Below are 22,514 nucleotides of genomic sequence, written 5' to 3'. Positions count from 1 at the left end.
TCAGCACATCATATTAATTCTTCTGAAAAAGTAACCACCCAAGCACATCCTCTGAATCCATTACTGTTTTCCTTTCTCCTGGATTGTCTCTCACCTTTGTATGCTGTTTTAGAGCTTCACAATTGGAAGGAAATTGCCTTTTCAGAGTAATGGGGAAATAATTATGGCATTTCCCCAAAATAATTTATTCTTCCTATGTGATTAATTATTTTTAACTGTGGCAACCCAGTGATTTCTGTGAATGTACTTGCTTAATCTGGTCTAGCTTTTATACCAGTTTTGAAGATGTTATTGAAGGTACTGAATTTTAGCTCCAAATGGGTTAAGAACCTTGGGCAGTTCTTATAATATGTAGATTAAAACTCAGAGTAGATGCATTGTATCCCCAATACACAAGTCAACAGCTGCCCTTAGTAACTGTTATTTTTCTTTATACCTTTGGGGCAAACATGCTTTTGGGGACCTCTTAACATTTTAAAATACATTTTATTTCTTCAAAGGAATGAAAAGAACATAATAGCAATGTTTATTATTTTATTTATTTGGAATAATTACATCCCACTCTTCAGCCACAAAGGTTTTCAGAGTGGGTTACAAATTGTAATGTGATAGTATTCTGTCTTTAGGCTTACAGTTTAAATGAGAAACAACACACAAGGAGAAGGGAATTGCAGTAGGTGAAGGGATTAAGTCCAGCAGATATTGCCGCTTCTTCTCTCTGTCCAAAGCCAGGGCAGTGGCAGTTGGGATGAATGGGGGGAGGGCTCTCAAGCTTGTGGGAAGTTCTGTTTAATTCTTTAAATTTGATTTATTTTATTTACATCCCATATTTCTCCCAAAGATAAACTAAAGTGGCTTACAATATCTGTACAGGACAGATCCAGTAGCTTTTGTTGGCTGACTAGATTCAGGCTGAGGCTTTAGTCAAGATGGAAATGCTGCTGGTAACACTACCTTCAGTAGGCTGGGCAGGGAGACAGTTGAGTCGTGGGGTCAATGGTACACCTACAGCATCCCTATCTGTTTCATTGTTGCCTGTTGCCAGGTGTATACACTCAAATGTTGGAGATTGTCAGATCAATACAACTCTTCCTCCCCAGCTATCAAATCTTGCACTTAGGAACTTGATGGGAATTCTATTACAGTAACCAGGAATCTGGTGGCTGACCGGTGAACCAGAAGAATGAAGAGATGTGAAATGTTTAACCTCCACTGCAGTAAATCTGCCTCTCTCATAGAGGCATTTATAGCCTCCAGGATCCAACCAGGCTACCTTGCCTTTGAAATTTGATAACCCAGGAAGAGCAAGGATTAAGTACACAATTGCTGAACTTGTCTAAATATCCTACCCAGAAACCTCAGGTTCTAACAAATGAAATCATCTGGCACAAATGTAAATGGAGTGGTACTTTCATTGGTAAAGTTGTCATAGGTTATGGTGGATACCAGTGGTTTAATCCTTGAATTAGGGTATGCTGCATGTCTGCAACCCTAGACATAAATATCTAGGAGAGGGACGATGTTGCTGGATTGCAACTCCCAGCATTTCTCGACAGTGGTTATACTGGCTCTGTTAATGGGAATTGTAGTCAGACAACATTGGGAAGGCAGAACATTGTCCACTCTTTATTTTGAGTGATATATAGTCAAATATATCACATTTCCAAAGAAACCATACAAAAGATTGTGCTATCAGTTTTGTACAAAATAAAAGTGAATCTAGAAACAGCACCTTTCAAATTTTCCTCCATCATTTAGTAAATACTTTTATGGTCTTCCATACTTGAAAAATATGATCAGGCGGGGTTTCACAAAGTCAAAGAAAGATGTGGAGGTCAGGAGACAACAAATGTGAGATGTTCTTCACAAAGGGAAACTTGCCTGTATGTGTGAAGAATTCTCCACCTGTTATTTTGGGATCCAGTTTCCATATCAAATTTCTAAATGCAAATACTGTACTTAGATTAAAGACTTTGATAGGAAAAAACCATTAGAATACAAAACAGAAAAGCAACAACCTGTTAGAGCAGGTGCCTTGTGGTATTTGGGGGAAGAGATGGAGAAAGGGGGAGGGGAGGAGCTTAGGGTATCTTAATTTACACCTACTAATTGCTATTTCAACATGTTCTGTCTTGGCTCTGATCCATCCTATAAAGCGATTAGCACTTCAGAAGGGTCTGAATGTGAAAAATAATGGGCATTAGCATGCACACCTATTTGGCACTGAGTATTTGTTTACTTTTATAATTATAGGCCTATTATGCCAGACACACGAATCTAATAGCCAACCACATAAGAAACGGCAACATCTTACTTTACTTATGCTTTCCTTCAAACAAATAAATTGCGTTTTTTTTGGGCTCTTATGCCATTCTTAAATGAATGACACACCACTGATGGGGTTTTTAGAATTTCCTATTCACATTCTGATAATGAACAAAGTAGGTTATATCAAATCTCTGACCAAAGTAGGCCTTCTGTCTACTGATGTGCAGGACTGTCTATCATCCTTTGTGTAAATTAAGGAGATCTTTAATAAGAACTCTGTACTTTGCAGACTCAGACTTTATATGATTTAGCAAGCCTTTTATACCCTTTCCAGTGTTTATATTCAAGAATGATCCCAGTTTAAGCTTTCATGTTAACTTGGCACAAGTATATTTCAAAGTAATTTAATCTACTGTGAGATCCAAGTATAAAAGAAAACCTGTTCATGGACATGTTCCAGGTGATCTCACTTTCCAAAATTGTATTCCAACTGTGCATCATTCCTTTCTGATGAAAGATCCAACTTGAATAATTCCTGAATGCAAACATCAGCTGAAAACTTTACAACAGATCATAAGCTGACAGAGTGGCAGAGGAACTATTTTTTATTGTTATTGTCTCTACTCTGTTGAAGATAACAACTAGTTATGTTGTTTGTTGTTTATTTGTTCAGTTGCTTCCTACTCTTCGTTACCCCATGGACCAGCCCACGCCAAAGCTCCTTGTCAGCGGTCGCCACTCTCAGCTCCTTCAAGATCAAGCCAGTCAACTCAAGGATACCATCCATCCATCTTACCCTTGGTCAACCGCTCTTCCTTTTTCCTTCTATTTTCCACAGCATCATTGTCTTCTCTAAGCTTTCCTGTCTTCTCATGATGACATTATGGAAAAGTCTTGGCACAATGAAAATTCATTTCTCCCCTCCCAAGAAGCTTTGACCACCAATGATGTATAACTTATCCAGACTGGGCTCTATATACACTAATCTGATTTAATTTTCTACTAGCATTTGAGCAAGTCCGCAAATTTTATGATACCGTAGTCCAGATAGTAAAGTACTGTAATGGTAAAAGATTTCCCATGACATTAAGTCTAGCCGTAACCGATTCTGAGGGTTGTTGCTCATCTCCATTTCTATGCCGAAGAGACGGCACTGTCCGTAGACACCTCCAAGGTCATGTGGCCGGCATGACTGCATGAAGTGTTGTTACCTGATAGTAGGTAAGATAAAGGTTTCCCCTGACATTAAGTCCAGTCATGTCTGACTCTGGGGGTTGGTGCTCATCTCCATTTCTAAGCCGAAGAGCCGGCATTGTCTGTAGACACCTCCAAGGTCATGTGGCTGGCATGACTGCATGGAGCGCCGTTACCTTCCCGCCGGAGCGGTACCTATTGATCTACTTACACTGGCATGTTTTCGAACAGGAGCTGGAGTATGAACCACTAAAAAAGAAAAATAAACAATACAAACTGAGATACATTAAATTAGATTCAGTTTTAAGTAACAAGAACAGATTAAATGTAATGAATGGGATTTATTAATTATCATTTACATGAGCCTATTCTGGTTGCATTCTTTGGACTCCTATGACTCACCGTGTCCTTTCCCCTTAAGATCCCTCTTTGAATTTGGTACTTTTAGCTTGAAAGTGTCTAAAGTACCAGATTATACTAAAGTGGATGTGTTGATCAATTTGTTCAGCTTAGTAATATGTGACTGAATCTTCCAAACAGAAAAGCAAATAATAAAAACTGTAAAATATATTAGATTAAATATAACATTAGACTCCGCTAGAGCAGACCCACTGAAATAAATGGAATGTGTTAAACACCAGTTACATAAATTCAATTGATTTCAATTTATACAAGCCGGGGTTGGATTTAAGCCACTGCATACCACAAATCTTTCAGGAATGTGATAGAAAGGTGTTTTATGTTAGATTCTTTATGTGTAAGATAGGTGTTGTCATCCTAGTGCAGCAAAATGTCTTAGGAGGACACCATAGAGAAGGAACATACTTTATACCCTTTGTAATCATGTTGCTGTTGAAGGCATAGCTTTCTTTGACTTTTCCTTTCATTAACTTCAAGAGAAACAGTTGTGCATAGTGTGAATTTGGAAACTCTTTTGCCAGTGCAATAGCAGTCACAGATTTTCTTGGGTCCTGACACAATTTTACTTTGTAAGTCTGGCTTTGTTCCTAGTGGACTTACAATGTAAGCCTTACAATGTGATATACTGTCATCTTGGGATGAATGGTTCTTAATTTAAATACTGTTTTGCTATATTGCCTTGTTAAAATTAGTATGTACATGCAATCCTAAAGGCTTCGCAGGAATGGATGTTGCAATAACAACCTACGTGTTGTACAGTGGGGTGGAGGAGCTATCTCTCTGTGTTACTTTGGTTGTTTTCATACATACCTGAAAAGAAACTTGTAAAACTAGGGTTTTTTTACCCGTTAATGTAGAGAGTTGGTGTTTTTGTGCAAGGCAAGCTCTACAAATATTATTGTTTGAAGCTGTGCACTCTTTTTTTAAAAACATAATTCTTGTTTTGCAAACAAAGGCAGAGAAACGGCTTTCAGTGGGTAGTTAATTTAATTTCTAATGGCTTAAAACACCTCAGGAGCTATTTTCTGACATAGTGGACATTTACCCAACTTCCTTCCAGCCTATAAATGTACGCACATGAACAGGGTTACTCATTAACTTTCTTTAGAAAATAAGGTATAATAATCATTTGGTAAACCAGTTATAGTATGCTACCTGTTCACTAAATGAGAATAACAAAGGAGCTTTTACAGGATTTTCTTAGAATTCTTAAGAGCTGCTATATTCATTTTTTAAAATGCTTAAATTGTTGACTGGATTGCAGACTTATATAAATCTCCTATTTGGCAATCTCTTGGCAGGATCAAGGCCTGCTGAGTTGAAGTGCGTATGTGCTTTGGAAGAAGGGGTGGTGGTTGTAGGAAGTGGTTTATGGGTAATAAAAGTGGGTTGATGCAATGTTCCAGTGGCTGGCTCTCTGCTGCACAAGGAGGGTGTACAATAACAGCTTTCAGCACAACAGCTGGGGTTCAGAGAACTGCAAGTCTCTGCTTATGCTTGCGCAACAGGGTTTTTCATTTCCTGCTTTCAGCAGCAACTTCCAGTTCTTAGATCCCACAGAGATCTGTACTTTTTGGAGAAGCATCCTACTTGGTTTAAGACTCTGCTGCAGATCTCCCCTCTCCCTTGTACTCAGTAGGAGTGCCTTTTCTTTACACTCTTTTTCACATTCTCACGATCATGTGAATCTGTGGTCACTTGACTATCTATGTCAGAAAAATATAATGTGACTTAGAAACAGTCAGAATGATCAACAAGACCCCCCCCCCCCAAGTATTGTTAAAATGCTTTTTATCAATTCTTTGGCAATACACAAGATTGTGCTCCTATACTTGATATGGCTCATGTGGATCAGAACACCTTTGTCACCGATGATGAAAGGATGATGGATACAGAGAATGAAATATCAATCAATCTTTTAGCCAATTAACTACCCTCAGGTCCATATTTGTTTGCGAGAACTGGCCATAGCCATACTGCATACAGGTACATTGCCTTATTATATTTGGTTATGCATATATGTATGAAGCATTGTCAGCACTGTCAGCACAAACAGTATAAAGAGGCATTGACTGAGAATATGACATAAAATGCTTACCTATTTGTATGATAATGGTGGTCAGAGGTACGTGTCTGAATGTGCAGTATGTGATTTGGATTTCTGTTCTTTTATTCAGTGTAAATAATCCTTGAACTGAATTTGAAGAAATCTTGAAGGTAAGTCAGGAATAGAAAATGTGTTAGGTTTCTATGTGTTAAACTGCAACTTTCACCATCCTTTACCTCTGGTAATGCTGATTAGGGCTGATGGACCTGTCAGATCTGTCTCAGAGAAGATTTGAAGGACTGTTGATTGGACCAGTAGGGATCCCTATTGAGCTCATGTGGCAGCTAGTAAGACTGCTGTCTTGAAAGGAAAGAGATACAATTTTGCAAAAGGTCTGGTGTCTATGATGCTGCCGTTCACTTTAAAGTAAAAAACATATGAGCAATGCCTCTGAACATAAAGATGCTATGTTCTGGAAGTGGGTATGGTTTCAGGCTTCCCAAAGAGTTTGTTTGATGTTGAACACTGGCATACGTTATTGCTACAAGATAAGCTTTTTTGGTGGCGAATGATGCAGCAGATGGTATACATTCCTGCCCTTTTGATAATGTTGTCCAGAATCCTCACAGCCAGAGGTAGAGTTAAGCCTCTAAACAACTCATTCTACCTAGACTAACCTGACCTGCAATTCAGTTCCGCATAGCTGGCTGTACAGGGCCTCTATATAACAAAGCCACGAATACAAATTAACCCTTTCTGTACAGCTATTAATGTTTGGCCATTATTCGCAGGACTCTCAGACAAGGGATAAAGGACTTTAGTTACAGAGAGCGTACTACGCCTCTCCTGAAGCAGCTCCACTGGCTGCTGACAACTTTCCGGTCCCAATTCAAAGTGCAGGTTATGACCTATAAAGCCCTAAATGGTTCGGGTTCTGCTTATCTTCGTGACCATATCTCCCCTAACAAAGCGGTGTGGGCTCTAAGATCTGTTGGGGAGGCCCTCCTCTTGCTCCTGCCACCGTCACAAGCGTGGTGGGTGGGGATGAGGGAGAGGGCCTTCTCGGTGGTGGTTCCCCGACTCTGGAACTTTCTCTCCAAGGAGGTCAGATTAGCCCCCACCCTGGCCACATTCCGTAAAGACTTGAAAACATGGATGTTTCAACGTGCCTTTGAGTAACAAATCAGTTCGCAACCACCACTATCCAGTCCTAATTTACTCACTGTTCCTGTTTCCTGCACGTTATCCCACTCCTGGTCTTATTATCCTGCGTTTTGCACAAGCCCTGCCCTTTTCTTGCAATTTTAATAGTCTCACTTCTGGTTCCGTGAGGATGATGTTTTGTGATGTATTTTAAGATGTTTATGTTTTGGTTTTTTAGTCAATGGTTTTAACTATAAAGGTAAAGGTAAACGTTTTCCCCTGACATTAAGTCTAGTCGTGTCTGACTCTGGGAGTTGGTGCTCATCTCCATTTCTCAGCTGAAGAGCCAACGTTGTCCGTAGACACCTCCAAGGTCATGTGGCTGACATGACTGTATGTTAACATGTTTTCGAACTGCTAGGTTGGCAGAGTGTCATGATCCCCCATCTCATGACATCTCTGAATACAAAGTGCTGACAAAGAACAAATGGCCAGCCATAAAACTGGCCAGCCATAAAACCTCAATTACCCTCAGGTATGTGCGAGCCCCTATATAATGGGCTATAGGGAAGATTCTGGTATTTTGTACAATAAACCTGTTTGGATTTACCCAGCATTTGTCTTAGTGCTTTCTTCTGGAGTAGACTTAACATACAGCACAACTGGAAGATGAGAACCTTACAATTTGTACGGAATACCAGAACCTTACACAGAGGCTAGGGCTAACAGCTCACCCCGTTCCCTGGATTCGAACCACCAACCTTTTGGTCAGCAAGTTCAGCAGCTCTGCAGTTTAATCCGCTGCACCACTGGGGGCTCTGGTTTTACCGTAACTATATTGCTCTGTTATGTGTTTTGATTTTGTATTGTGTTTTAATTTTTGTGTTTTGAATTCCTTGTTTCCTGGGCTTGGTCCCCATGTAAGTCGCCCCGAGTCCCTCCAAGGAGATGGAGGCAGGTCATAAGAATAAAGTTATTATTATTAGATTATTATTAGATTTCTCTCACTTCCTGTTGTCTCACCCCTGTTCGTAACTAGGAGTCTTTTGTAAGTTGGGTGTTTGTAATTTGAGGGCTGCCTGTCGATGTGGTGGAGCCAGTTGCCTGGCATTATACTCCACTTATGCAGAAAAAATGAAATGCAAAGATACAGAGTGGGGGACACCTGGCTTGACAGTAGTATGTGTGAAAAAGATATTGGAGTCCTCGTGGACAACAAGTTAAACATGAGCCAACAATGTGATGTGGCAGCTAAAAAGGCCAATGGGATTTTGGCCTGCATAAATAGGAATATAGTGTCTAGATCCAGGGAAGTCATGCTACCCCTCTATTCTGTCTTGATCAGACGACACCTGGAATCACACTGTGTCCAATTCTGGTTACCGCAATTTAAGGGAGATATTGACAAGCTGGAATGTGTCCAGAAGAGGGCAACTAAAATGATCAAGGGTCTGGAGAACAAGCCCTATGAGGAGCGGTTTAAAGAGCTGGGCATGTTCAGCCTGCAGAAGAGAAGGCTGAGAGGAGACATGATGGCCATGCATAAATATGTAAGAAGTCATTGGGAGGAGGGAGCAAGCTTGTTTTCTGCTGCTCTGGAGACTAAGATGCAGAACAATGGCTTAGACTACAGGAAAAGAGATTCTACCTGAACATTAGGAAGAACTTCCTCACTGTGAGAAGAGTAGTGGAACTCTCTCCCCCGGACTGTGGTGAAAGCTCCTTATTTGGAGGCTTTGAAACAGAGGCTGGATGGCCATTTGTCAGGGATGCTTTTAATGTGATTTTCTGCTTCTGTAGGGGGTTGGACTGGATGGCGCCTGAGGTCTCTTCCAACTCTATGATTCTATGATTCAGTTGCACCCGTACCTTGGGAAGTCTGACTTGACCATGGTGGCCCACGCATAGATTACATCCCGCATAGATTACTCCAATGCGCTCTACATGGGGCTGCCTTTGAAAACTGTTTGGAAGCTTCAATTGGTTCAATGGGCGGCAGCCAAGCCGCTCATTGGAGCGGCGTACAGGCAGCTTTCCACCCTCCTGCTATGTCAGCTCCACTGGCTGCCAGTCTGCTACCGAGCACAATTCAAAGTGCTGGCTTTAGCCTACAAAGCCCTAAACAGTTCTGAACCCAGTCTACCTGTCTGAACGTATCTCCCCCTATGAACCATTTCAGAGTCTTAGATCAGGGGTCCCCAAACTAAGGCCCGGGGGCCGGATGCGGCCCTCCAAGGTCATTTACCTGGCCCCCGCCCTCAGTTTTATAATATAATATTTTTATATAAGTTTTAATAATATAATATATTGTATATACATATAATATTGATAATAATCTTATGTTATACAATATAATACTAATAGTAATACCATATAATAATATTAATTATATGTTATATATTACATATTATATAATAGTATAGTGGTATAGTTCAATATAGTAATATATAATGCTAATATTGTGTTATGCTAATAATATAATATAATATGTACATACAGCTGCTCTGAGTCCCCTTCGGGGTGAGAAGGGCGGGATATAAATGTAGTAAATAAATGCAGTAAATAAATAAATAATTTTAGACTTAGGCTCAACCAAAGTCTGACATGACTTGAAGGCACACAACAACAACAACAATCCTAATTAATTTGACTATCTCATTGGCCAGTAGCAGGCCCACACTTTCCATTGAAATCCTAATAGGTTTATGTTGGTTAAAATTGTTTTCATTTTTAAATATTGTATTGTTCTTTCGTTGTTGTTGTTGCTGTTGCACTACAAATAAGACATGTATAGGAATTCGTTTGTATTTTTTTTTCAAATGATAATTCGGCCCCTCAACAGTCTGAAGGATTGTGGACCGGCCCTCTGCTTAAAAAGTTTGGGGACCCCTGTCTTAGATCGTCTAGGGAGGCCCTGCTCTCACTCCCCCCTACTTCACATGCGCGATGGGGATGAGTGACAGGGCCTTCTCGGTGGTGGCCCCTCAGCTGTGCCACTCCTTCCCTAGTGATATTAGATCAGCCCCCTAGAATCATAGAATTGTAGAATTGGAAGAGACCTCGCAGGCCATCCAGTCCAACCCCCTACAAGAAGCAGGAAAAACTCATTCAAAGCATCCCCGACAGGCGGCCATCCAGCCTCTGCTTAAAAGCCTCCAAAGAAGGAGCCTCCACCACTGTCCGGGGGAGAGAGTACCACTGCTGAACAGCTCTTACAGTGAGGAAGTTCTTCCTGATGTTCAGGTGGAATCTCCTTTCCTGTAGTTTGAAGCCATTGTTCTGAGTCGTAATCTGCAGGGCAGCAGCAAACAAGCTTACACCCTCCTCCCTCCCTCCTGGCCTTCAGGAGAGCAAAAACCCCACTCAGCACTGTATCCACTTCCTGGCCCCATGCCATTACTGTTGCTCTTGACCTGCCTAGCACGTTATAGTTGGTCTCTCCAACCCCTGGTTACTGTATCTTGGCCTGCCGATGGAATATCGTGTTATTAATTTTACGTCTGTGGTTAATTGATTGATATGTATGTTTTGTGTACTTATGTTCTTTATTATGTTATGTTTTGTTGTTGTATGGTTTCCTTGCTATGTTGGAAACTGCCCTGAGTCCCTTGAGGAGATAGGGCGGTATATAAATAAAGTTTTATTATTATTATTACAACAAACTGGCTTTGGGCACAGGCCTTTGAAAAATAGTGCAGTGCAAAAAGTTGACTTGGAAAATTGTGCAATTGATTATGGAACGACCTTAGACCTTGCTTTTGGATGACTTGTCTTAACAGTGGAATGTATTTGAATTATGTTTTTACGTATTATGTATAACAGTGACTCATTTATCCAACATTCTGTATTATCCAACACAGTTTGCCTTTTAGTAGTCAATGTTTTCAATACATTGCGATGTTTTGGTGCTAAATTCATAAATACAGTAATTACTACATAATGTTACTGCGTTTTCTGTCGATTTGCTGTAAAACATGATTTTTGGTGCATACTTTGTAAAATCATAACGTAATTTGACGTGTAATAGGCTTTTCCTTCATCCCTCATTATCCAACATTTTCGCTTATCCAACATTCTGCTGGCCCGTTTATGTTGGATAAGTGAGACTCTACTGTATGTATTTGATCTTAATTTAATTTTACTTCCAAGCTTATGTTTTTAGGTCCAAGGAACTATGCAGTTGCCCTTGTAAGCTGCCTTGAGTCCCCCTTGGGGTAGAAAAAGCAGGATATAAATATGGTAAATAAATAAATACAGTAGAGTCTCACTTATGCAACATAAATGGGGCCGGTAGAACGTTGGATAAGCGAAAATGTTGAATAATAAGGAGGGATTAAGGAAAAACCTATTAAACGTCAGAATACATTATGATTTTTCAAATTAAGCACCATGTCTTACAACAAATCGACAGAAAAAGCAGTTCAATACACGGTCACGTTATGTAGTAATTACTGTATTAATGAATTTAGCACCAAAACATTGAAATGTAATAATAATAATAATAATAATAATAATAACTTTATTTTTATATCCCGCCTCTATCTACCCAAAGGGGACTCAGGGCGGCTTACATGGGGCCAAGCCCGAATAAAAACAATAGTAGCAATATAAAACACAACAATAGACAAAAGACATGCACAATTATAAAAATAAACATTAGCCAATAAAAACAAATGACAAGAACTAATAAAAACATGGATTAAAACGGAGAGGTTGTAAAAGTAGACTGGGTAAGGTGCACCATATAAATATTGTAAACACGAGGTGACTGATAAAGTGCTGCAAATTCTTGGAAGTGCAAATTGGGATGGGAATAGCCCCTGTGTCTATATCAAGTTGACAAAGGTAAAAAGTGCAAACCGGTACAAGAATGGTCACAGATACAGGATTGTTATGGGGATGAGCAATCTTTATCCAAAGGCCTGCGTGAAGAGCCAGGTTTTCAAGCTCTTTCTGAATGCTACCAGGGTGGGAGCTTATTGTATTTCAAATGTATTGAAAACTGACTACAAAAACATCGACTACTAACAAATTGACTAGAAATAAAGTTAGAATTGCACAAAATGAACTTACAGTAACAACATTGTCGAAAATTAAATCCGTAAAACATTCAGTCCTTGCTGCCTAGGGAAAGAGGTGTGGATCCGGGCGGGAGGCAGACTGCGTTGGATAACCCAGAACGTTGGATAAGCGAGACTCTAGGGCCAAGCACAGAAGGCCTGGGGCGAGCGGGCCCTTTTTTCCCTCTGAGGGGACGAGGGCGGGGCGGGGCGTCTCCAGGGGGCGCTGCTGTGGCGGAAGAGGGCGCCTTCGCTACACTACTCTGCGCTGTGCCTCGCTACTCGCTAATCCTCTCAGGAAGGCCTCGCAGATTGGGGACGGGGACGGGCCCGAGCCATGCGGAAGCGGGGCTGAGGCGGCTTGGTGGCGGCGGGGCTGAGGAGGGAGGCGAGGGAAGTGGGCGGTACCCGGCGCGCCGCCTGCCTGCCTGCCTGCCTTCCTTCCTTCCTTCGCGGGAAGATGAGGCGGAGGCCTGAGGCGGGGCTGAGCGCGCGGCGCGGGGCGGCTTCCCTCGCGCCCGCCGGGGCAAGATGGCAGCGGCTGAAGAGGCGGCGAGCCGAGGAGGAGGAGGAGGCTGAGCCCGGCCTGGGCTTGTAGTGGCTGGCCGCTCCCCGGGCATGGTGGCCTCGCCAGGGGCAGGCGCAGTGGGGACTCTGGCGCTGCTGCTGCTGCCGCCCGCTCTGTGAAGGTGAGCAACAGCAGGAATGAAGAAAGGCAGGAGAAGATTGACCCGCGCCTTCCCTTCGACTCGGACCGTTGGGAGCCGTTTCCAAGCCGGCCTCGAGGAAAGCGCCAGGCTTTGGGGATGGATGATAAACAGAGCCGCGCCGAACTTCAGGGCCTTTCCCGCCCACCGCGCTCCCGCCCCGCTAGGCCTACAACCCTCGCTCTCACCCGTCAGAGGATCCCCTTCTGGGAAAGGAGCCTGCCTGGCTGTGTTTTCCCAGGAAAGGACGGGGAGAGAGGCGGAAGGGAGGGAACCGCTGCTGCCTGAATCTGTTCCCTTCCCGCCAGATCCCCCTTTTTGGGACGCCTTTCGAGGACGGGCTGTACTTGGCAGCGGTCTTGCTGGCTGGAAAGTGTTTGACACCACTTTAAACTGCCAGGGCGCCATGCTATACATGGGACAGGCATGGGCAAACTTGGCCCCTCCAGGTGTTTTGGACTTCAACTCCCACCATTCCTAACGGCCTTAGGCCCCTTCCTTTTCCTCCCTTAGGGGAAAAGGAAGGGGCCTGAGGCCGTTAGGAATGGTGGGAGTTGAAGTCCAAAACACCTGGAGGCCTAGGTTTCCCCATGCCTGCGCTAGGATCATTGGTTTTGTACTTTGGCAACAAACCAGCTTTTCACCTGGTTTTCCGAGAGGTAGCAGAGCATGTGCGGAGTGCTTTCGAGATCCTCCATGAATCTAGGATAGTGGTTCTTAGGTGTTTCAGCCTGCAACTCCCAGAAATCCAAGCCAGTTTACCAGCTGTTCGGATTTCTTGGAGCTGAAGGCCAAAACATCTGGGGACCCAGAGGTTGAAAACTGCTGATCTAGGATGAGGGGGGTATCTACCTCAAGGGGTGCATCTACCTCAAGCGTGGGCAAACTTGGGCCCTCTGTGCATTTTGGACTTCATCATCCATAATTCATAATAACCGGCTGTTAGAAATTATAATAACTTTTTTTGTGGGAATTGTGGGAGTTGGAAGTCCAAAACACCTGGAGGGCTGAAGTTTGCCCATGTCTGATCTTTCTTGTAGAGTTCAGGCAATTTCACATCACTCTGTCATGCTGTGGACTCATGGGAGTAGTAATTTATTTGTGCAGTTCGATGCCACTTAACTGCCATGGCTCAGCACTGTGGAGTCATGGGAGTTGTGGTTCGGTGAGGCACCAGCATTCTTTGGCAGAGAAGGCATTATTGTTTTAATGCATAATTATATGTTTATTGTTTAGATATATGATTTGGTTTACATCTACAGTAGAATCTCACTTATCCAACATAAACGGGCCAGCAGAACATTGGATAAGCGAATATGTTGGATAATAAGGAGGGATTAAGGAAAAGCCTATTAAACATCAAATTAGGTTATGATTTTACAAATTAAGCACCAAAACATCATGTTATCCAACAAATTTGACAGAAAAAGTAGTTCAATACGCAGTAATGTTACATAGTAATTACTGTATTTACGAATTTAGCACCAAAATATCACGATGTATTGAAAACATTGACTACAAAAATGTGTTGGATAATCCAGAATATTGGATAAGTGAGACTCTGCTGTATTTGTGGCATTGCATTTTGCCATTATTATTTTGTAAACCCCATTGAATCCCCTCAGGGCTGCGAAAAGCGGTATATAAATACAGGAAATAAATAAATAAAATACCTTGTAAAACTACAACTTCCATGATTCTGTAACAGCAGGGCTCTGGCAGATGTCAGTCTGAGTTAATTCTACTGTGTAGGCGCACCCTGGATTGTGAGATTCAGTAGCGGAGTCCTGAACATGTGCAGAGTGCTTTTGAGATTCTTGTTGAATCTAGGACTAAGGCACTGTTTCTTAAACTGAGTCCTGAGCTCCCATGGTGTCCCTTTGGCTCAGTGTTGAGATCATGAAAAGTTTGACAACAGTAAAAGGTTTCAGAATGTCACCCATTTACACAAACCTGTTTGCAACAATGTGCAGTATTTACCTTGGAAAATGCTTCAGTTGTATTCCACAAAAAGGGAAATCAGCATGATTAGCAAGCCTTGCAAATGCTGATTTATTGTCAGTAGATGTTTGATTTGTATACCTATTTTATATACCCATGTATCTGTGGCCATGTAGAAATTTCCCAGGCAGAAAGGAGTCGCAAGTGGAAGTAATTTAGAAAGCCCTGGACTGGGGGACCTGAGGTGAAGGCATGGCTTCCAAGGTAGACTTGAGCCCTGGACGTTTCTTTCTAGAGGACAGAAAGCAGCCCAGCTCAGGCCTTCACTCTCCCCAGCCCTGCAGTTGATGCTTCAGTGAACAAGGGGTGCAGTTTGATCCCACTTCAACTGCCATGGCCAAATGTTATAGAAATATGGGAGTTGTAGTTTGGCGAGGCCCTAGCACTTCTTGGTTCAGAAGCCTGAAAACCTCAAAACCGCAGTGTTGAACCTTGGCAATTAAAGTCATGTGGAAATTCCCATTAAATCTATAGTGTAGAACAGGTATGGGCAAACCTGGGCGCGGGAGGGGGGCGGTGGCGGCGGTGGATGCAGCCCCTTGGGCTCTTTTCTCAGGCCCTCTTCTCTTTCACCATCTTAGCTTTCCTTCTTTCTCTCTTCCCTCCCTCCCTCCCTTACATCCCTCTTTCCTCCCTCCTTCCCACTCACCCTCTTTCTCCTTTTGTCTTTCCTTCCTTCTCTCTTTCCTCCCTCCCTCCATTCCCTTCCACCCTGCCTTCCTTCCATCTTTCTCCCTCCCTTCCTTCCTTCCTTCCTTCCTTCCTTCTCTTTTTCCTTCCTCCTTTCTTCCTGGGGGATGTTTAGCGTGGAGAAGAGAAGGTAGAGTTCCCTCAGGAGATTGGGTGGGTTATGAATTAAGTATTATTATTATTGTACAGAGGGAACATGAGAACCATGTTTCAAGATTTAAAAGCGTGTCCCACTGAAGAGGAGGGGGGAAACTGATTTCCTGCTGCTCTAGAGACCAGAGCACAAGGGAGCAATGATTTCAAATGGCAGGTAAAGAGATTCAACTGAAAATAACTTCCTGGAGAGTGGCATAGGCTGCCTGGGTGTATGGTGGAGTCCCCTTCTCTGACGGCTTTTTCGCAGAGGCTGTCTATTGGGAGTGCTTTGATTGTGTCTTCTTGAATAGCAGGGGGTTGGACTGGATAGCCCATGGGGTCTCTTCCAACTCTAGGATTCTATATCAGGAGTAGGCAATACTCATGAATACATTTTTCCTCTCCTGCCCACTGTCTCATCCTGACCAAGGCCAGCCCTTTTGGGATCCAAACATTTCCTGTTTTTCCTTCACTTTCTGCCTCCAAAAGAGAAGGGGGAGGGGAAGAAAGGGCAGGGAGGGAACTTGGAGAGAACTCCCTCCCTCCCTGTCCACCCATTCCGCTCTGGCCCTCCATGCAGCCCCCAAGTTAGAAAGTTTGCCCATGCCTGGTGTAGATGCTTCTTAGAAGGAGGAGGGGACCTGAGGAAAAGACATAGCTTCTAGGGTAGACTTGAGCCCTGGCATGTATTTTTCTAGCTATCAGAAGCAGTCTTGCTCTGGGGTTTAACTTTCCATATCATCGAATCATAGATTTGGAAGAGACCAAAAGAGTCATGTAACCATCCCCAAAGCTGATGTCTCACTGTACAAGGTGTAACTTTTACTCTGGAGGGGCATAGCTCCATTTTCACAAAACAATTCCCTCCCTGCTCTCTCTTCCTTGCTGTACAACGTTAGCTGAACTAGGAAGTAAGCGAGGCTTCTTGCTACCAACAAATAGTGGAGTATATTATAAATAGCTCCGTCCCCTTTTCCCATTGTCGCTTTCTGGGGCGTTCTTTGGCCTTCGGCAACCAGAATTTTCTCTTTTGTGTGTGTCTCTGTCACTTCCACACGCTCCACAAGCTTCTCCCCCCACTTTTGCTAGATGAGCCGTGTAAATCTAACCTTTAGGATCCCTGTGTATGAAAGAAGAAATGTGACCTGGCTGCTCGGCTTGCAACTTGCTGGGGCAGCAGGAAGGCGTGGTCGCAGGCTGCTCTTGTTTCAGGGGGTCATTGCTTCCCTTGGGGACTCAGAGGTAATCTGCCTCTCTTGTTTCAGGAAAGTAATATTTATTTCCACATCAGTGGGGCAAAAGCAAACTTAAAATGGTACATGGAGGCGTCGCTTGGGACTGGCAGTCGTTCAGAGCGAAGGTGACTTAAGACTGAGGTGGAGTTTGACCATGATAGATTAAGACTCTTGGAAGCGAAATACTAGCGGTTAGGTTGGGCTCTAATCCCCTCCCCCTCCATTGATTTTGTTCGGTATGAAAAGAAGTACTGGAAAGTTACCATTTGCACTACAAGGCAGTGGGTTTGTAGTTTTTGGTTTGCTAGATGACTAGCTTTTATATTAATTTGGGACATTAACTTTATGAAGTTAAGATATATTGATGGTGAAGTTGTTAAGCACATAAACATGATTTCTATCTGGGGGTAGTGGTGCTTTTAATATAGCAGCTCTGTTGTGTGCGATAGTTGAATTGATAACTAATTGTCTGTAATATTATTTTGAAGAAAATACTTTTAATTTCTTTAAAGTGCTGAGACGTTTAAAATTCTATTTCCATCCCTCTCTAGACATGCTAATTTTAATTAGTGTGATTTTGGGCAGGCACTTTGTGTGTGTTTTATAAGTTAGATGTTGGGCTCTCTTGGCCGCAGATGTTGGTGTCTTATTCTCATGTGCCTTGAGAAACCAGATACTGCATGTAGCTAATTTTGTAAATGCACTTATATTAAGCAATGACTATGCACTGAGTGTACTCTAAATCATTGGTTTTTTTGTTTTATTCCATTAATATCTGGTTTATTAGTCTTTTAAATAACATATGTTGGTAGATCCTTGAAATCTTTGTTTTAAATGGGCTGCTGAGATGTTTTTGTGGAGATTTTAAAAAACCCTGAAACCTCTTTATAGCTGTACTTAGGCTAATTAGAAAGCTATGGTGCTCAGCCTCCTCATAGCAAAGTAGTTAGCATGTTAAATATAGCTAACATGTTAAATAAAACTGCAGTATAACATTTGTTGTGAATTGTGAATTCATGAACATGCTAAGGAATAATGTTCTGATATATTTAGATTTCTAGCTTGTTGGAAACATTTTCAAGTAGTGTTAGAAAACAAATTCTGTGACAAAATTGTTATGGTGCCTAATTTTGACAGAAGTGTCAGTAAGCAAGCTGATTAGCAAACATATATTTAGGTCAAGGCTCTGGCAGGAGATGAATTTCTGAATGAGCATGTTCTTTTAAAAAAGATTGTGATTCAGTGGAAAACTATCACACTGGGTCACACATGTGTGACCTTCTCTACTTTTTATGAGTAAATACATTTACAGTTGCATAATTTATGCATCTCATAGATAATAAATCTAGATTTCTGTCTTTCTAGGACAACAGTGCAATCTACATATATCTGGCTTTTCAGGAGTAAGCCCATTGAGTTCAGTAGGGCTTGCTCCTGGTAAGGATTGCAATCTTTATTTTTCAATAAATAAACATTTTTAAACTAGCACCTGTTTTCAGAGACTTGGCTATTTCACTCTTCTGTCAAAATGGCACTCTTGTGGCACCTTAAAAACTAACGTATTTGTTATAACATAGTCTTTATTCCATGAGTGTGCAAACCATAGCAAAATCCAAAATATGCATTGTGGTGATTAGGTCAACCAAAAGGGGCAAAATACATTACTCATATATAAACCATAATAATTGTTTTAGTCTTTAGGGTGTTTGAAGAGTCTTTGTTGTGTAATGGGTTGTCGATGATGTAAGCATGGGGGAATCTGAGGCACTTGTGTACAATGGTAATCACTAAAATATGCTAATGACATCCACAGGGGAAGTAGGTGGCAGTTTAAAAGCAGAGAAGAGCATAACATGGGTAGTATTCTGGCACAAATGTATTTATGAGTATTTTTAGATCATCTTTCTTTAATGTAGGATACCTTTAAATAGAAAAATCATGTCCCCAAGTGGTCTCAATATTTAAAGTATGACTTTCTTAATTCAGAGAATTGTATGATGTCACCAGCATTATATAAATTGTCAAAAAAGGGACAATTTGATACTGAATTAATTTTTTAGTTCTCTGACCTATATTTTCTGAACATACTGGAATAAAAAATAGATGTCTATTATTACCATCAAATAGCATCTTTATACTACTTCAAAGACTATTTCAATACTGAATTTTGTGTCTGATTAGATTGAAAAGCAATTATAAAATTAAGGTTCTCTGTTTTTCACTTTTTTTCAAGAAGACACTAGGCGGGATGGAATCCTTGGAATAATGGAGAAGTAAGGACAGATAATTGGACGGAGGAGTAGAGGGGTATGATTCCTTTTTTGTATTGTCTTAACACCATTGCAGCTGAGAACAGACTACACATGTTAGGGGAAGGGGTAGAAAGGGATGCTTAATTATTTTCCTGTATGTCAGTTTTCACCTCAATGTTCTCTTCTCCAGTTTGTTTCTCTCTAGCTTGGTGGGGTGGGGGTGTGATTTGGGGAACCTTTTTTGATTGGGACTGTGTTCACAAACATACCCACCTCCCAAGAAGTCTACTTGCTCAGAAAATCCTCCAAAATATTTCTGTTAATAAAATAAAAATTATTTTACATTTCCATTGTACACACATTTTCTTATCCAATTTTCTTGAGGCTATAATTTTTGGTTGCAAGGCAAGAAGTTTTTTTTACCATGCTTTCTTTGGTTTCTTGTAGTAGAAACTGCTGCATCTTGTTTTGTCTACAGTATTCTTTCCCTCTTTAATTTAAGAGATAATTATGTCTTACTCTAATTATCTTCTCAAGACCAAGTCAAATCATGTCGTGTTACTTTCTAAGTAATAATTTAAGAGAATGATTCTGCTTAAAAGTACTATAATATTGAGTGATTGTACCTCTGTTTCACACCCTTCTCTTTTTAGTTTTGTTTGATAAAACAAATTCTGTTTTTGGAGATTTTTAAACCAGAAAGTTAAAACTTGTTCTAGAGTAAGTTTAGCAACTGTGTAGTTTAAAATGAAGCAGACGTACATTCTTGGAAGAAGGGCTGAGGTGTAGTGGTTGCTCTCATATTAGAATTGTTTATAAATGCAGCAGTCATAAGGAGATATGGTTACTAGAATGTGCTTAAAGAATAAACAGACTGAGCTTTGAGAATGGAAAGCATGACTCAGGAGCCAGCCAATCAGGAAAGTTCCTGTGTGTTTAATTTGAATATTCAGCTTTTAAAAACTGAAGATTGGTCGTCCTTTACTGTAATTTGTACCAAACTGAAACATGTTGGTTTGTTTCCACATAATAATGAAATCTGTCAAGTGGTTTTTTTTTCCTTTTGGCTTTTCATATAGACTGTTCTTATTAGCAAAGATTAGTTGTTTGAAAATATGCACTTCTCTTTAATGGGCTAGACCATCCTATCCTACTTTAATTTGGGAATCAAAAGAGATTGAAGGCCAGTTGTTATAGAGGAGGGCAGGGGAGTCACACTCCTACTATCTGAGTAATTTAGCAGCTTGTAGCCTTGCTCAAATGTTTATTACGGTGTGATGACAATGAATGCACAGATTGTTAATGAAAATGGACAGTACCATGGTGGTTGATATAGTATCTCATGTTGTCAGCTGTGAACATCAAGTATGTTAAGAGGTACTCATATTATGCATCTGTTTATTTGGGACTTTACCTTGACTCCTTCATATTACCTTAACTGATTCTCTTGATGGACCTTTTCATGTTCTGGAGCACTTTAAAATGTCTTCCCACTAATAAAGATTTTTTCCCTAGTGTTTAATGTTTTTTGTATGTACTTTTGGACAAGGTAAAGTTGAAAAAATTATAAAATATATACTTTTAGTTGGTAATATTTTAAATTGGGTACCTGTGGCACAAAAGCAACATTTTGTAAATTTCTGTAAATAAATTTCTTTGAGAAGGGTGTACTAAAAGTTTTTTGAATTAACAACTGGGTTGGCCCTACACTAGAGGAAAGGCTAAATACAGTAATTAAATCCATATGTACTTTACCATATTGGCATGCTTTCAGTGGTGATATGCCTAAATGGCAGTTAGGACATACCAATTCTAGACTTTTGGCTGTTGGTAAAGAAATTGTTGAATTGTCATAAACCTACTAACAGCATAATTATTTGCATGAATAACTTCTTCCCCTTTTCTGGTTTGCCCAAAGCAGCAGATATTTTTGTGTGTGTATGGTTTAATATTATGTTCTCCTTCATGTGCTTCTTGGAATTTATATGCTTTAACATGCCTTGAACTGCTTTCCCTGCAGCAAAAATGAAGGCAGGTATAACAGGCCTAGACTGGAGTGTGTCTCAGAGAATCTTGATTCCCCTCCCCCCTTATTTCTCTGTAGAAAATAATTTATGTTAACAGGCATGTCTCTTTTGCTCTGTTTTAAGTATATTTATAAAAGTCAATAGATCAAATGCATAAATTTGTTGTTCTAAATATTTTTTCAGTTTTTAAAAGATTCTCCTGTCTTATAGTGATTAAGGCTTGTGAGGAGGAAAGAGAATGACTTTTTAATTGATTTTACTTGATTAAGGGTTTCAGCTGTTTTAAGTTAGAAGATGAGATGGGAAGACTAAAGTTTTGTAAATCTCACTGAATAGAGATAAGGTTTTGCCTCATTTAAATACAGTTTATGGTAAAGGTTGATTTCTTTCTTGCCATTTTTCTGAAAACTCCCCCTCCAATAGCTGTGTTCTGTAAGGTCTAAAGTAAGCTTTACAAACTGTGTGTATAAGGATCATGGAGAAAACATAAAATAAACGTAAATGAGAGGTTGCAGTTAGGATTAAAGAAATGATAAAATGAAGGAGCTACTTAACCTTTAGCTTTCTGTTAGTTTCCATTTAGAAGAAGGGAACCTAGAGAAGTGAACAGAATTGTGCCTCCATTCTCTTGATCCTTATCAAGAGATAGAAAACCATAAACAGGTTGTATAAAAACAACTGGCAGGCAAAGGGCTAGGCTATCTTCTATGTCTGATCAGCTCTGAGTAGCTGTTTTTTTTAAAAAACATCCCATCTGGACATATTGTTGGAGGACACATCCCCCATGTAATATCTAGTTTGATCTTGAGATAGATGTGGGAAAAGAGCAGAGTCTGGAAACAGCAATTTAACTCCATTTGTAGTTCTGCCAGTCTAGGTCAGATATTTGCTGAAAGTTGCCATGACTACAGTTCCACCAACATGGGTGGATCTCTATCGTATTGTGACCTTGATTGTTGCTGTCCAGAATATTTTGCTGCTCTTTGCACCCATTGTAATTAGCACTTGCAAATACACAAATTTGCATTTAACAGCTCTGGTCATGCACAGTTTCTGGATTGGACAAAATGCCTGCATGTTTTAGACCTTGGTTCCCAAACCTTTTCGGTTATGGAGTCCTTCAGAAGACATTTTCCCCATAGAAACCTAACTCTAATCCTGTTTTTTTAAAAACTAAGCATTGTGAACCCACAAGGTTTTTCCTTCTTTCACCTACTCCTATTGCCTGAGTACAACATAGTATGCTTGTAAATAAAGAGATCATATTGTAAATATAACTACAAACATGAGATTGCTCTGAACTGACCTGAATGGAGTAGTGGTACGCTAATATTT

At 40.9% G+C, this 22,514-nt stretch overlaps 1 protein-coding gene and 1 long non-coding RNA gene across 7 annotated transcripts in view; one reads left to right on the top strand and one right to left on the bottom strand.

Annotated features, from left to right (window-relative positions):
* Positions 1-520: 520 nt before the first annotated feature.
* LOC134295405 (uncharacterized) lies at positions 521-12,566 on the bottom strand. The gene is made up of 2 exons (XR_010001963.1): positions 12,146-12,566; positions 521-3,711 (listed from the first exon to the last, which is right to left on the bottom strand). It is a non-coding gene; the product is annotated as an uncharacterized LOC134295405 (long non-coding RNA).
* A 70-nt stretch (positions 12,567-12,636) lies between these two features.
* The window catches only part of hipk3 (homeodomain interacting protein kinase 3), an 81,103-nt gene continuing 71,225 nt past the window's right edge, over positions 12,637-22,514 (top strand). The window contains exons 1-2 of one of the 6 annotated variants that reach the window (XM_062967757.1): positions 12,637-12,821; positions 19,137-19,207. The gene's annotated coding sequence lies outside the window, so the exon portion shown is untranslated. Of the gene's footprint in view, positions 12,822-15,657; positions 16,908-16,952; positions 17,026-19,133; positions 19,208-22,514 lie in introns of those variants that run through there. The other 5 variants (XM_008106709.3, XM_008106703.3, XM_062967759.1 and 2 more) reach the window with 5 other exon arrangements.

The sequence above is a fragment of the Anolis carolinensis genome, chromosome 1 (genome assembly GCF_035594765.1).
Source record: "Anolis carolinensis isolate JA03-04 chromosome 1, rAnoCar3.1.pri, whole genome shotgun sequence".
Taxonomy (NCBI): Eukaryota; Metazoa; Chordata; class Lepidosauria; order Squamata; family Dactyloidae; genus Anolis; species Anolis carolinensis.
Note: the sequence above shows the minus strand (reverse complement) of the source record. Positions and strands in the feature narration are given on the sequence as shown.